Raw genomic sequence first — 15,630 nt, forward strand, 5'->3', positions numbered from 1 at the left:
GAATGGTGTGGGTTGTCAGTGGTACCTGACACAGCTACACATGAGCAAACCCAACCTCCAGTGAACGCCCATCCTCACAAAGCCAGCTCAAAGAAGTCAAGGTCAGCTCCACAAGCTGGGAAAAAGAGCCAGGCCCACACACATCCAATGAGAAACACAACCCCGAGAGTCCGCCCTGTGTTGCCATGAGCCTTGGACTGAGACAGTCTTTCAGCTAAGTCTACAGGCCCAGCCATAGAAAAGCCAATCCCCTCGCCCCATGGGGGAATCCCCAACCATCAGCACTCTACCCTCGGCCTATATTTGTTTCTCTCTGTATCTAGGGAGCAGTGACAGCTGCAGCCAGCCCAGTGGCATTTGAGGCTGGGACTCTCATCCAGAGCAAAACAGCAAGCCCTTTGCTACTGGAGGTGATGAGGGTGGCCTGGCAGAAAAGAAGGTACTAAATCAAGAGCTGCCCTTTGTGGTCCATGGCTCTAGGAGTGCTAGAATTAGGTCCCCAGCTAGCCCGGGGGTTTTCAGCCCTTGCATCCTCTGAACTAGAAAGGAGCCCAGGCTGTTAACCAGTAAGGAAGGTGGCAACTCTTCCATGCTCTGGACATGACAAGCACTGGCTCCACGGGAATTTGCCGAGAGAGTTTAGGGAGCAGGATGGCATGAAGGATACCAAAGGATAAAGAAGCACACTGATCCAGAGCCACATGGACCCCAGTACCTCTTCCCCACCTCTCTCCTTGAGTCATGAGTGTGCCTTGATGCTAACCACATGAAGGGTCACAGATTTTAGGGGCTCGCTCTCACTGCACGCTCTCAATAATCAGCTCCAGCGGGCTCCCACCCCAGCCTGGCACGGCTCACATCACAATCCACCCTATGCTGCAAGCTGATAATGCATTTACAGACAGCCAGGACTCTGCAGCCAAAAGGAAAAATTTCACCTAATTAAATAAAAACAAAGCAGAAAACCAAAGCCTTCAACTAGTGCCAGAAATAAGCGCAACTTGATCTTCTATGGAACTTTCAAGGCAGGAATGCCAACATTTTTTTTTCCCTAAACGCATCTTATAAAACAATCCTCGGGGCTGGAGAGATGGCTCAGTGGTTAAGAGCACCGACTGCTCTTCCAGAGGTCCTGAGTTCAATTCCCAGCAACCACATGGTGGCTCACAACCATCTGTAATGAGATCTGGTCCCTCTTCTGGCCTGCAGGGACACATGCAGGCAGAATACTGTATACATAATAAATAAATAAATCTTAAAAAAATAAATAAAATAAAAAAAAAAAAAAAAAAAAAAAAAAAAACAATCCTCTGTGTCGCTAACTATAATCCCTTAAAGAATCAATAAACAAACTGCAAACAACCCAGAAGAAAATGGATACAGGGAATGAGTGACCAAGGCACTAATTTGAGATGCCAGATAAGCAAATGAAAAGGTCTAGGCCTGGGGAGATTGCTCAGTGGTTAGTGTGCTGGCCAGGTAAATGTGAGGACCCAAGTTTGGATCCCCAGAATCAGGTAAGGACCAGGTGTACATGGTGGCCTCCCTGCAATCCAATCTCAGAAGGCAGAGACAGGAGTCTCCAGAGCAAGCTGGCTTACAAGACTTGCCATAACAGACCGTTCTGTGTTTTACTGAGAAACTCTGTCTCAATACACAGCGAAGAGAAATGAGAGCTAATTCCTGACATCAACCTTGGGCCTCTACACACACACACACACACACACACACACACACACACACACACACACACACACGGTGGAGTGGAGTGGAGTGGGAGAGGACAAAAGATTGAGTCTCACAAACAGTTAATCAGAACCAAGGAAAAATATCATTCTTTAAACAGTGATTGGCAAGTATTTTAAGTAGTGATCTATAACTCAAGGATTGGCATGGTGTGAGGAAACTGGTTATGGTATACTACTGGTGGGAATACGACTGGTTAAGCTTCCCGGGCCATGTGACAATGAACAAGGATCCAACACCATCCACCCAGCCTGTCTCCCTCCCCTTCACCTAGAAATCGCGCTGGGGACACATTTGTGCAGACGGGGACACATAGATGATGGTGTTCATTTCCTTTCATTCACAGCATTATTTGTGAAAACTCAAAACCCGTTTATTTATCAAGAAAATGGTCATGAGTAGTTGACTACAAACCAGTACTACCACAGGGCAAGCTTTAGGAAGAACCCAGAAGCCTGAACATACCAATTCCAGACAATGTCTATAATATGGTCAGAGAGGAGAAAGCAATTTGTAAGACAATATGATTAGCACAGGCCCAGTTTGGTCATCTCCACAAATGTGTGTTTTAATTCATATGTACCTAGATTGACACTTCTGACATCCAGGTCTAGAACACTAACTGTGGAGTAGTCCTTGAGGGCCCTTTAGGATGTACATGTATTCTCCATTGGCGTCCAGTTTTCAAAAGTGATTCATTAACATGTCACCACAGGAAATATATGTAGAGGACAAATAAGAGCAACCAAGATGATCAAGAGGGACACATCACTGCTCATAATGAGATCTGGGGTGGGGAGAGTCAAGAAACAAAAGCCAAAGGAAAAGGTCACCCAATTTATCAAATTACAAAATATTAAAAAAAAAAAAAACATTAAAATCTGAGAAACTCAAGAAGTTGGGAGTATTTGGCATAGCTACAGAATTCACCATCCCAATATTAGCTTAACCTAAAAAGGAAAAGTAGCAGGAAAGCAGTTGATGGAGGCTATGGATAGCTCTTCCTTAGTCAGTTATGAAAGGGAGAGCTCATGAGCTTCTCCTTGGCCTCAGGTGCCCCCACCCCCTGCCAGCTCCACCCCAATAAGAGTCCCACTCCTTGGTGACCAAGGGAACACATGGCCGAGGTGAGATGGTGTGATGGGAGTGCGGGAACTGTGAGTCTGATTAAAGCTTATAAATGTAATCTGTCCTGTGTGGGGAATGCAGAACGTCTCTCCAAGTCTTCCTGGCACGCTCTGGAAGCCCACAATTATAGCCTGCTCTGGACTCCTGTTTCCAGGGTACTGGGTCTTCCAGGTGGCCGAAGGCCATGATTTCTGCTGGAAGACAGAACTCATTCAAGGGCGCCTGAAGCAATAATGCCAGAGACTGGAGCCCAAGGCTGCTGAGGTGTCTGTTTGCCAAGACGGGTTGTCCTCGAAACCCAAGTGGGCAGAGGGTCATCCCACAACTAGCCTCCTGGAAGTGAGAGGAGAAATGAGATGCTTCTAACACCGAGTGAAGGAGGTATTCTTGCCTGTTCAACAGCAGAAAAAAAAATGATCTGTGGTGTGGAAAGTTGGGGCTGTGGTGGGTAGGAGCAGTGTTGGGTTCCCTGGGATATTAGGGTGTTGGGTACTCTATTTCCTGATCTGAAGCCTGGTCCCTCAGGTGTGTTTACTTCACGAAAATGCACAGAGCTCTGCATCTGACATCTGTGCACAGCCAATTCAAGTTTCTAAAACAACATTGACTTGAGAAAAAATAAAGGATCCCATTGTTTGACCAGCACAGCTAACTCTCAGGCAAGGTCTCTGTCATTCCCAGCTGACTGCCTCCTTCCTTACAGCTACAGCCTGAGCCACTAACGGGGTCCACAGTCCAAGTCACCCACGTCACGTGCCCCAGCTCATGTGTGGATCTGGTGGGGACAGGCAGCCTGTGGAGAGGAATGGCATGTTCAGGATGTATTTTTAATCGATTCGCTCATTTTCCCCTAACACTCAAAACAGTCTGACTTTGAACACCCGAAATGGCATCAGCCACACCCTGATAAACCCCAAGCATGCAGACGTCTCAAGCCTGGCGCGAGGCCCCCATTCCACTGAAGCAAGCTGAACCAAACTACAGGGGACATTCAGAAAGGTCGGGGGAGGGGGTGTTCCATTTCATTCCAAAATGAATCCAAATGACAGGTGGGGACGCCCCTCCTGGAGGTGAGCTTCATCTCCAGCTACAGCCAAGCTCAGGCCTCAAGCCCTCCTGGGACAACACTTGCTTATCCTGAATCTTTTGGGGGTTCACTGAACTTTTTCATGGGGTGAATTTGGAAGTTCTCCTTCTGTTAAATCAATTTTTTGTTGTTGTCTTTGGCAAACATGCACACACACACACACACACACACACACACACACACACACACACGCAAAGTTGATAATGAACTACATAGAGAGAAAAGCCATCTGTCATGTTTACAGACAATGAACCCACAGATTGGGCAAGCGACTCCTGATCCTACCTGAAGATCGGTCACAAGTCTAACAGGGTTTGTTCATTCTCTCTTGTCACAATGACTCCTTCCAAAAGGCAGTGTCCAGCCATCACTGATGCCCAGAGGAGCTTCAACTCCAGGCTTCCAGACGGGTGGTGCTCATCAAAGGACAGAGAAGGCTACCCACGCAAGGGAGTCTTGTGACATCCCTATAGGTACAGGTCACTTCACCAGCCGCTGCTGCTCCTGGACACAAGAGAGGCCAACATTTGCCTTGACGATGTCACAATAGTCCACTACAGACAGGCCAGAGCAAGCAGATGTTTAACACCAGTCATTACTAGTCAGCAGAGAAGCCCCTTCCCCTTACTCTAAGGGATGTGTTCCAGCACCCCTGATAAGGGTCTGTGACCACTGGCAGTATCAAACCCTAACACAAACACTGCAGTACCATAGCAGCAGACCCAGTGACCCAGACTGCCGGGGTGGTGGCTCAGGCCATTAATCCAAGCTCTCAGGAGGCAGAGGCAGGTGGATCTCTGAGTTCAAGGCCAGACTGGTCTAATAGAAAGTTCCAGGCCAACTAGGGCCACATAATGAGACCCTGCATCAAACAAAGAAAACTTAGATGGCTGGTTACTAAAGTATGAGCAGGCAGACAGGACACAGGGCATGGATTCTGTTGGAGATTAGAGATCATGGTCTACTTTGGGTTTCAAGCTGAAAGTACCTGGGGAGGACACATGCAGAGAAGGACTTTCCCTTACCTTCCCTCATCTTCTGAATCTTCTAGAAAATTCTCAATTGTTTGAATGCCTTCCCCAGATATTGTATCAACCAAAGGAAACTGCTTCTCCCGGCACTAGAGCCTAAAGCAACTCTGTCCCAGACTATCATTGGCCCCTTGGGCCCATTCTGTTCCCGAGATCATTTCTTACCTCCCTAAAATTCCCCGTGCATCCAGAGACAGTTCTCTGCTCGCTACTGTATGTTGGGCAGTTGATATCTACTGAGGCAGGATGGATTTCACTGTGCTACTCAAAACAGCATACCATTCAGACTCAGGAATTGTTCGCTTCTAGGACTTTCCATATGATGTTCTCAGACCTCAGTTGACTATAGGTAACAGAAACCACAGAAGGTGAATTCGTGGATAATATAGGAACTGCGGCACACAGGCTTCTGACTCCCTCCTCCCATCCCTCTCTCCCTCTCTGTCTCTACCGTCCACCCCTTCGGATCAGCTTCTGTGTTCCTATAAAACAAACAGCTCCTGTTCAAACTTCAGCCCAGAGCAACCCAATCTCCACCCACCTCCCCAACCCCAATAAAAAATCCCAACACTGGTAAACACAGAAAGGCCTCACACAGCTCAGCTTCTGCAAACAGGGAGTTGGCAAGGTGCTGGTGGAAAAAGCACCTCAGACCACACTCCTCCAGCCCCGGAGTCCGAGGGCACAGTTCAGCAGCAAGCCTCAGATCCACAAACACACAGACAGGAGAGCCCTCCGGGAGAAGGTGCTAGCGAAAGGCTTTTTAAAAACTGTCTTCAAGGCAGGTGTGACGGCTCTCCGCCTTGGCCCCTCTCTTGCAGTGCCCTTGTATGAGAAGACACCAAACTGTGCAGCAAGCCTTCCAACCACACCTGTCAGTCTCTCAGCTACTTAAAGGAAGGAAGGAGGGGAATAGATTTTGCAAAGTACCATCAAAATAAATAGACATCCACCCCTCTGAGTCCCTCACGTTCATGAGCCGCCGGAAGCCAAGAGGAACTTATTAGGAAGGATTACGGAACAATTTGCTTTCACCAAACTCCACTATGAGTCATGCTCACTACTACTTCCAAGACGAGATAAGAATGCTCGGAAACATTGGGAAAACAGTATTCTTCAGACTTTTCCTCCAAATAAATAAGAACAACATTTTTCTCTCTAGAGAGACCTGGCATAATTATCTTTGGGTAAGCCAATTTATACATAATAGACTTTTTTTTTAATCTTTCAAAACTGGCAAGTAACTTCAGAACTGTAGTGGAGAGATTAGGATGTATACATTGCCTGAACTCCCCATCCTTTCCCTGAAGGCTCCACGATTTTGTTTGCTTCCTTCCTTCCTTCTTTTCTTTGGTTGTTTGTTTGTTTGTTTGTTTGTTTGTTTGTTTTGAGACAGGGGTTCTCTGTGTAGCCCTGGCTGTCCTGGAACTCACTCTGTAGACCAGGCTAGTCTCGAACTCAAAGATCCTCCTGCCTCTGCCTCCCAAGTGCTGGCGTGTGCCATCACTGCCTGGCTTCTTTCTAGAGTTTTAATCTAGTTTTTTGTTTTGTTTTTAGTTCCAAGATCCCCAGGGGTTCACATCTTGAAGTGAAGATATATTACTAAGGGTTGCTAACCTCTAGCAACTTTAGAATAGAGAAGTAAGGCAATCTAAGTTGACTAATTAAAATCAATAGTGAGAACCACGTTCAAGGGCAGCGGTAACAAAAAGGGATTATTAAACATTTCTGATTAAAAACAGCTGTGGCTAATGCCCAAGTTCTTGTACCACAGCTAGATAGTCAGGCTGTGGCTGTGGTATCAGACCATAAGGATGCTGGTGACCAGCCATCAGTCCAGATTCCATAGGAAGGATGCCAGCATGGGCCAGCAAGACAGCTCAGCCTCTTGAGGCACCGACGGTGACCTTCAAGTCACTGGCTCTGTTTTCATTCAATTTTCTGGAAACCTAGTGCACTGGAGGCTGTAGGGAACCCAGGCGAAAGCATCAGGAAAACCTAGCCAGCAGAGTCCCGAGCACTCACCAGCCATGAAGATGCCAGGACTTGGATGTGACATAGAAAGAGGACCAAGAGAATGGAAGAATCCCTAAGGAGGGAGACAGAGAACGAGGATGGAGGAATTCCTAAGGAGGGAGACATCTATTCCAGGGGGGCCTAGCACTGAATGCTTCACAGAATAGTTTTCTAGGCTGGGTAAAATAGAAATCTACCTCCCAGAGGAACCACTGAAGTAAATGAAGACACGACAGCTCATGGTCAAGTGGTCCTGATGAGGGCTAACAGACTAATAAAGCCTCTGCAAGCCAGAGGATGCAGCTTGGACTTGGCTTTATACACAATGAGAAATCAACACTTTCTTCAGCTCTGGGGCAGGGGTGTGCCAAATGAGCAATCCCTCGTGTAGACTAACTCAGTCGTCCCACAGAGAGGGCAAGTCAGAAGCACACAGGAGGAAAATGGAATTGGGAAGCTACTAAAAAATTTTAGCCATCTATTTGAGAATCAAGGAGTTGGGCTTTCCTTTAATCACTCAACATATATCCCTCGTCTAACAAGAAATATTATGAAAGGCTGGTCAAACTTAAAATAAACGAATATATTTAGTCTCTCTGACTATTTATTGAAGGCAGGGACAACTCAGTCATCAATCTTTGCCTCTGGGAAAGAGCAGATGGTATTCTTGGCAGCAGATCCACTGTCTCGGTTGGGTTTTTCTCAGACGAGTGCTGCTCTGTCTGCTTCGCTTCAGCACCACTGGAGCAAGGGGAAAGCATCCCAAGTGCCACCAGCAGTTCAAGGTGCCACCCGGGCTCCAGATTTTAGCAGCCACATAATCCAAATGCCGCCACTACAGTGGAAGACATCCTTCCATCTCCTGTGCAGACAAGTTACAAGGCCTGAGCATTCTACAACCTTCTGACCAGCTTCCTTGAAACCTTTAAAGCCCAAAAGAAAACAAGAAAGAAGCAAAGGGTAGAATTGGATTTTAGTACTTGGCTATGTACGCAAAGCTGGGAAATTCTTGCTATTTGGTCTAAGTTTCTGGAAAACAAGTGGTCAGTTCTTAAGACAAAGAAAATAATCTTTCTGAACACTGTGTTTCCTTGTGCTCTTTTCTGCAACAATAACAATTCATCATGCTGACGGTGAGGTGGTGGTAAAACTCTTAGGTAGGTAAAGTGACTTGTAGTACTTTCTGCATGGATTTAATGCCTGAAACTCTGTTAAAAAGATCAATTATAGAACAGTGTTTGCACATCAGCAGCACCAACCCAACTTATGGAGGCACAGCATGGGTGATGGTGGACAGGCCCATTCATACCTAAGGAGTTCAATTTTATCTTCAATTTTATCTTCCTAATTCCATTTAATATTATTCAACATAAGCCTCTAACAATAGGGCGCTCTCTCTCTCTCTCTCTCTCTCTCTCTCTCTCTCTCTCTCTCTCTCTCTCTGTGTGTGTAAATGTTGTCCATGTGTATGTTGAGTTTACCGATGCCCACACATGAAGGCCGGAGGTAGACTAAGATCTGGTATCTTTCTCAGTTGCTCTCTCTTCATCTTATTTTTGAGTTTCTCAATGAACCTGGCCCTCACTGCTTAGCTAGACTGGCAGGCCCACAGCTCCCTGGATCTACATGCCCCTCCCCCACTCTTGCTCCTACTTGGAGCTGGGATTTTAGGTATGTACTGCTTTGTCGGCTTTTATGTGGTGCTTGGGGATGTGAACTCAGGTCCTCACGTTTTTTGTTGTTTCCCGATGCCTTCTTTTCAGGCAGGCAAATAGCCAGCCAATGAGGACGAGTATCTTGCAGTGAGAACATCTAAAAGTGTTGTCTATGGCTCCTAACCAATGTCCCCACACTGCAGCCCAGATGCATCTGACTTAACAGTATAAAAAGGCCAGAACAGGGAATTTCCAGAGAAATGAACTCCTCCAGAAGCGCGAAGAAAAAAGTAGGCACCTCAGATGGGAACTGGGGAAACCACAGACATGTGAACAGTATAAAATCCATTTCTGCGACTGCTAGGAAGCCAGGCTAACATCCCCAACTGTGTTATTAGGAAGCCAGGCTAAGATCCCCAACTGTATGCAAGACCTTGACCACAGTGTGCAGGGTGGGGGGAGGGATGGGAGTAGGGGAGTGGGGGACACTGGTGTTTCTCCAGCTGGAGAAAAAAAGGAAGCTACTCGAACAACCAATTCAAGCAAACACAGTGTATATTATTTTCATAACCAAAATTATAAGAGAAGGCTCTAATCTCCACGGGGTAACAACACTATAAACATATGTTTTGGTTTTGTTGTTGCTCTTATTTTGAATAAGTCCTTAGTGAAAATCCAAGTCCAAGCTAGAAAACCTATAAGGAAAACGGGGCTGTCCTGCTTCCTCGGACCACACACCTTCCTGCAGAAGAGCAGCAAACAGGAACTGCCTGACTGCTCTAAAAAACAAAGACTTCAATTCTCTTAAATATGCTTATTAATATGCAGTCAGTTAAACGTGGGTCTTTCCCGTTGCCATCCCCAGTCCATAAATATTTAGTAGGGGAGATGCAGACACACATGCACAGAGAAAATATCCCTCCTTCCTCAAGCCTCAGCTACCAATGGGATCGCACACAGATCTGAAAAGCCACACTCACAAGAGGAGCATTTAAGGCTGCACTCAATCATCTCCTGACCCAGATTCCAAAGCCTTCCCTACATTTCTGATTCTTGAGAAGGCCCCCAAGGCTAAATAACTGGCCTCTTCGAGAAGCCCAGGAGAAAGGATGGTGGAGACTTCCGCCACCACATCACTCCGTCAACAGCCTGCTGTGGCTCTAACCCACATTTGCCAGTCTCAAATGGATTTTAAAGAATAAAGGACACTACCTAGTTTGTTTACCATTCCACCTGGTTTGTGTAGCCAAAGAGAGGTTGTAATTAGTGACTATGGTGCCCTCCCCAAACGTTAATGGCATTCATGAAAAGGACCATTTATTGGGTGTCCTTTGCATGCCAGGCACCTTTATAAACACCTCATATTTAGAGCCAGTTCAATCAAAGAAGTCATTACTTCCATTTCACATATGAGGAAAAGCCACTTACAAGGTCCAGTAGCCAACCTAAGGTCACATGGAAGAAAGCGACTTTCCAGAGCTGGGGCTTCCTAAACTTCACTTCATCTTCCACTGGATTCTTTTATTGGGCAACCCCCAACCATCCCACCCCCTCATACATTTTGTTTTATTTTGTTTTTGTTGTTTTGAAACAGGGTCTTGCTGTGTAGCCCTGTGTGGCCTCGAACTTGAAACCCTCTGCCTCAGCCTCCAGAATGCTGGACGTTCAGGCATGAGCTGCCATGCTCTGGCTCACAGCTTCTTCCCAGTACCTGATAGAACCAGAAGGTTTTGGTACTTCAGGCTGCAAAGATTATTTCAGAGGATTCTCCAACCAAGAAAATTCATACAGGTTTTACAGAAATCACTGATCTGCAGAAGCAGTAAAGTGACTTCCGGTTTTAAAAACCAACAAGCCTCTCCCCAAAGCCAGTGATGAAGGCCAACGCAGCTCACAAAAGAGTCCATTAAATCATTTCTGTTAGATTAGCCCCATGTGTTCCTTTGCCGGAGGCTGTGTGAGGGGAGACAGCAACAGAAACTCCTGCTCAAGTCAACGGTCCCTCCACACCCAGGAAAGCCTCAGGCCCATGCCTCTCATCTTCCCTTGCTCACCCTCATCAGCACTCAACTTTGCACAAAGGAAACATGATTAACCAGCCTCCCTAGCAGAGGGCCATCTCAGATGGGCCCTGGGGAGCCACTTCTCATTTACTTAAGTGATTGAAATCTCCTCTCTCCCCTGTTACTCAACCCTGCAATACCAGGCAGCAGATATAATTGCGAAGCAGGTAAGTCTGTCTCACTGCTCTGCAGCGTTGGTGCCAGGGAACGTTGCAAATTACAGGGTATAAATTTAGCAGGGTGGGTCTTGACACACATTCCTGCAAATTACATGTTCCCTCACTAGTAGAAAGTGCATTAATTACTTTGGGTGTACGCACAACTTCCATTTACTCAGGGGCTTTCTGGAGAGCATCAAGCAACTTGGAGTAATCTACAAAGATTAAAGCATAAATAAATAATGCCTGCTGAGTGGGTGGGTCTTCCCAGAGCTTCCCAGAGCTCTTGGAATTAGAATTGTTAACTTTCTCCCCATGGACTGGGAGAGTCAGAGAAGCCCACTGTGTGTGGTTGAAGACAGAATGACCCTAATCAGCCCTATTATGGGATGGGGACAGCACTTCAACTGGGGTGGCAGGAACATCAGAAACTTCTCTCCTGATAAGCTGAAAGATTTGTTTCTTAGGAAAGAGGGGGGTTGTTGCCAGCTGTGGCAGAAGAGAATCAGGCAGAAGTGAGGTCAGAGTCGATGGGCTCAGGGGAGATTTAACCCAACAGCCTCGCCCTGTCCACATGCTGGGCGCTAAGTACAAAGGAGTCTCCACCAGTATCTTCACACGATTCCACCCTACGAGGAAGGAAACAGTGCCGATGTGACCCAGGAGGAAACAAATGTTAAATAACTCACCCAAGATCATATAACCAGAGAAGCATGAAAGCCAGCTTCTGTGTGGCCAGCAGCTTTAGTATCCAGAGGAGCAGCTGGCCCCAGATGCCCCACAGGTGGGAGGGGCAGAAAACACCAGGGACACACATTCAGCAGCTCCCACCATCTCCATTCTGGGCACACAGCTAAGGCTGTCACCGAGGCTGCCCATTTAACATGTGAAACAGCTCTAAGAGGTATCTTTGTGGGTTTTGTTTTTTTTTTTTTTTTTTTTTTTTTTTTTGAGACAGGGTTTTTCTGTGTAACAGCCCTGGCTATCCTGGAACTCACTCAATAGACCAGGCTGGCCTCGAACTTACAGAGATCCACCTGCATCTGCCTCCTGAGTGCTGGGATTAAAGGCGTGTGCCACCACTGCCTAGTTCTAGGAGGCATCTTATCCCCTCAGTGGCTTCCTGGGAAAAATCAAGGCTGAGAAAAGTCAGGTTCTTCCAACCAGAAGTAGTAGGTACAAAATATTACCCCATTTATACATGCCTCTGAGACTCACAGCTCTTCCCCTCATCGGTGAGTTTCCCACATCTAACTCAGGTAGCAGGAGCTATGTGATTTGGGGGGAATAAAAGGATTAAACAAAACCAAACTGCTGGGGGAAGACAGGGATTTCCAATGGCGAGAATTACAAGGTCCCGGCTCCTATCCGCAGCAGGATGGGAAGAGAGAAGGCTATTTGTGGGTCACGTCTAGAGTGGACACAGGGCGTGTGTTTAAATTACTCAGTTTCCACTTTACTTTCTGCGTGTCGGAAGTATCTCTATCAACAGCTGTAATGTAACAGGGGCATAACCAGGAGGTCCTACCCTCTAGAGCCAAAGGGAAGCTATAAAATGATCCATCTCAGAAGCATGACCCCATAAATAGGACAATGACACTGAAAATAAGCCATTCTTCCCAAGAAGCAGTATGTGGCAAGATTCTAAAAACTATGACCAACACATTCATATGCTCATGCTCTCTTCCCTCCCCTTCTTCCCTACTCCTCTCCCTTTCTTCTCTCTTTCCCCCTCATGTCTCTCCCCCTCTCTCCCCTTCCATTTTCCCTCCCTTCCTCTCTCTCCTCCTCTCCCCCTGCCCCTCCTCTTTTCCCTCTTCTCCCCCTCTCCATCCTACCCCTCTTTCCTCCTCCCCACTCCCACCTTTCAGAAGCTCCCAGTCCTTCTGGATGAAGGAGTTTGGACTTGGGCAGGGTACCAAGGCTGAGGGTGACATGGAAGAGGCAGAGCCCAACCGCTCCATCAACAGCAGCCCGTACGTGTACTTCCCATCCAAACAGACACAGTATCGGAAGGGAAACTGACCAATTCCAGAGACTCGAGTTCACACGGAGGAGACATACATACACCAGTCCAGTCCACTCACATGGGGTGTGGCCATTCAGAATGATCAGTCACCCTGGCAGGTCACTCTCTCAGCCCATCAGATATTGATAGGGTATTTCCTCTTTGTAATCATAATTTGATGGATTAATTATACTTGGAATTCTTGAGCACTCAAGGTTATGACCTCAATCCTGACTTCAGGAAATTGCACACTCTTTGTCTTAATTGGAATTGGGTATGGCTTTGCCTAACAAAAATGTGATGGTAACCTAACAGGGTTGGTCTGCTGCAGAAAACTCATGAATGAAGTTGGCACTGTTGCAGAGGAAGTCATTGCTCTTAATAAATCTGTAGCATGCCTAAGAACTGTGGCATAATTGCCACCTTACAGTTTAGGCTGTTCCTAATTCTTTTCTACTAGAAAGTTGGAAGCAGTAGAGTAGGTGTACTCTCAGGGGCCCTGGCCAGGCTTCAGTAAGACAGGAGCAAGGAAGGATGAAAATCAATTTAAAGCCATTTGTCTATCCCCCCCCTCTCCCTTCCTTCCTTCCTTATGTATGTGCATGATACAGGTAGGTGCTTGTGCATGTGGAAGTTAAAGGACGTTCTCCAGAGTCAGGCCACAAAAAGTCACCTGCCCTGTTTTGAGACATGCTCTCTCATTGGCGGGGGCTTCTTCATTAGGCTAGGTCAGCTAGCCAATGAGTCCTGTGGATCTACCTGTCTCTACCGCCCCAGCTCTGCGATTATAGGCACAAGCTACCAGGCCTGGCTTTTTTTTACAAGGGTTCTGGGGATCAAACTCTGGCCCTCATGCTTACAGAGCAAGCCCTGGAACACTGGAGCCATCTCGCCAGGGCCTAGTCATCTGAATTCCTGACCTTCCAACAGTGTCTGTGCTGACTGTCCTCTAGAAGGGAAGATGCCAGTGAGATTCTCCCTAGTCCAAGCCACAGGGAGGCTGGTGAAGACCCAACGAGACCCTAGATAAAGGAAAACAGCACCCAGTGGAGATCATGTGAACCACGGGGGCCGCTAAAAGATCTCCTGCGCTCCTTGCGTGACAGGGGATAGCAAGAGCTAAGAATTATGCAGTACGGACACCTCTCCAGACACTGAAGGGACCACACAGACGCACAAGAAGAGGTGACGCTACTGAGTGTGTCTCTGTGAAGAGCCAGATGGTGGCCGAGCGGTGGTGGCGCACGCCTTTAATCCCGGCACTCGGGAGGCAGAGCCAGGCGGATCTCTGTGAGTTCGAGGCCAGCCTGGGCTACAGAGCGAGTTCCAGGACAGGCTCCAAAGCTACACAGAGAAACTCTGTCTCAAAAAAAAAAAAAAAAAAAAAAAGAGCTAGTTGGGGCACACGTGGATGTGGGCTTCTGCAATCCCTTTGCATCTGAAAAAATGTCTCTAAGCGTCCACCAGCTATAGAAATGTGCCACCCATGGCACTACTCACAGCTACTAAAACTGGGAAATAAAGGCCCAGATCTGGGGAATAAGTAAATAAATTCTAGAATGTCGGCTGGACTGAATTCAATATGGCCATTAAAGTTGATTTGGATGAACTGGCAAAATGCTCCCCAGGAAGAGGGGATGGCCCACTCAAGAGACTCACTGTACTGTGTGGCATGTAAAACTGAATCACTATTAGAACAGAGATCCTGGTTGGAAGACAACTGGGAAAACAATTATCTTCACAACAGAGATTGCAGAAAAGAAACCTGGGATCACACTGGCCAAGAAGACTGGGGAAAAACTGTCTGTGTGTGTGTGTGTGTGTGTGTGTGTGTGTGTGTGTGTGTGTGTGTAAAATAAGTAGGGATCCAATCTAGAGCTTTGTGCCAACTAGGGAAGGACTGTACTACTGAACTACATCACCAATTAGAAATGTTTTCATAAATCGGAAAGTGCTCAGTGTACATAAACTGGATAATGGACATCAGAAACTATATCCACATTCATACATACATCAAACATGACCAAAAGGGCAACCTGCCAACTTTTACTGAGTGGTACAATTACTAATGATTTTTATTTTCTTTCTGTCTAAATATATTTTTCTGTCTAAATATGTTTCTTCCAAACAAACAACAATGAAGGTGTAAATAAATGTCATTCTTTTAGAATTTTAATGAAGGTGACAGCTATTACAGAACTGACATACAGTAACTGAACACAGGCAGAGAGTTTAGAGGAAACCATTTTCCCCAATTACTAAATTAAAAGAGCCATTTCCTAAAAGAACTGCCCAGCTGTGGCTGTGTAGAGCTCACTGCTGAGAGAATTCTTCCCCAGGATCTTTTTGAATGTCATCCTCACTTGAGAATGAGCAAAATGACAGGTATTTACAGGTGGAGAACCAGACTTCTTTCTACCCACCGGTGTTCAGGTCTGGGAACTATCATCCCTTCCCATCTTGCTCCAGGCTCCCTTCGACTGTAATCTGCTTTTGCAGCCTGCTCTAGCCACAGAATGGCTAGAACACTCAGCCCTCAGGTACTGGGCAAACTAGTTCCAGCACTTCAAAAGCCAGCTTTCCCTTGGGTAACCTGGGCTAAGAGCTCCGGGGAGCACAGTCACTCACACTGTACAGCTTCACCCAGGACTCTGAGTCATCCCTCTTCTGCCAGCCCTGTCCTCATCTACCTTCCCATCATCACAACAGATGACACCCTTCAAGGTTCACTAGTGTCA

General features: G+C 46.7%; 1 protein-coding gene across 4 annotated transcripts in view; it reads right to left on the reverse strand.

The window, feature by feature from the left end:
- Positions 1–15,630, reverse strand: part of Ldlrad3 (low density lipoprotein receptor class A domain containing 3) — a 244,242-nt gene that overhangs the window by 182,270 nt on the left and 46,342 nt on the right. Inside the window, exon 1 of one of the 4 annotated variants that reach the window (XM_059261003.1) lies at positions 4,247–4,345. The exons of the other annotated variants lie outside the window; for them this stretch is intronic. The gene's annotated coding sequence lies outside the window, so the exon portion shown is untranslated. Of the gene's footprint in view, positions 1–4,246; positions 4,346–15,630 lie in introns of those variants that run through there. 4 annotated transcript variants of the gene reach the window in all.

The sequence above is a fragment of the Peromyscus eremicus genome, chromosome 4 (assembly GCF_949786415.1).
Source record: "Peromyscus eremicus chromosome 4, PerEre_H2_v1, whole genome shotgun sequence".
Classification (NCBI taxonomy): Eukaryota; Metazoa; Chordata; class Mammalia; order Rodentia; family Cricetidae; genus Peromyscus; species Peromyscus eremicus.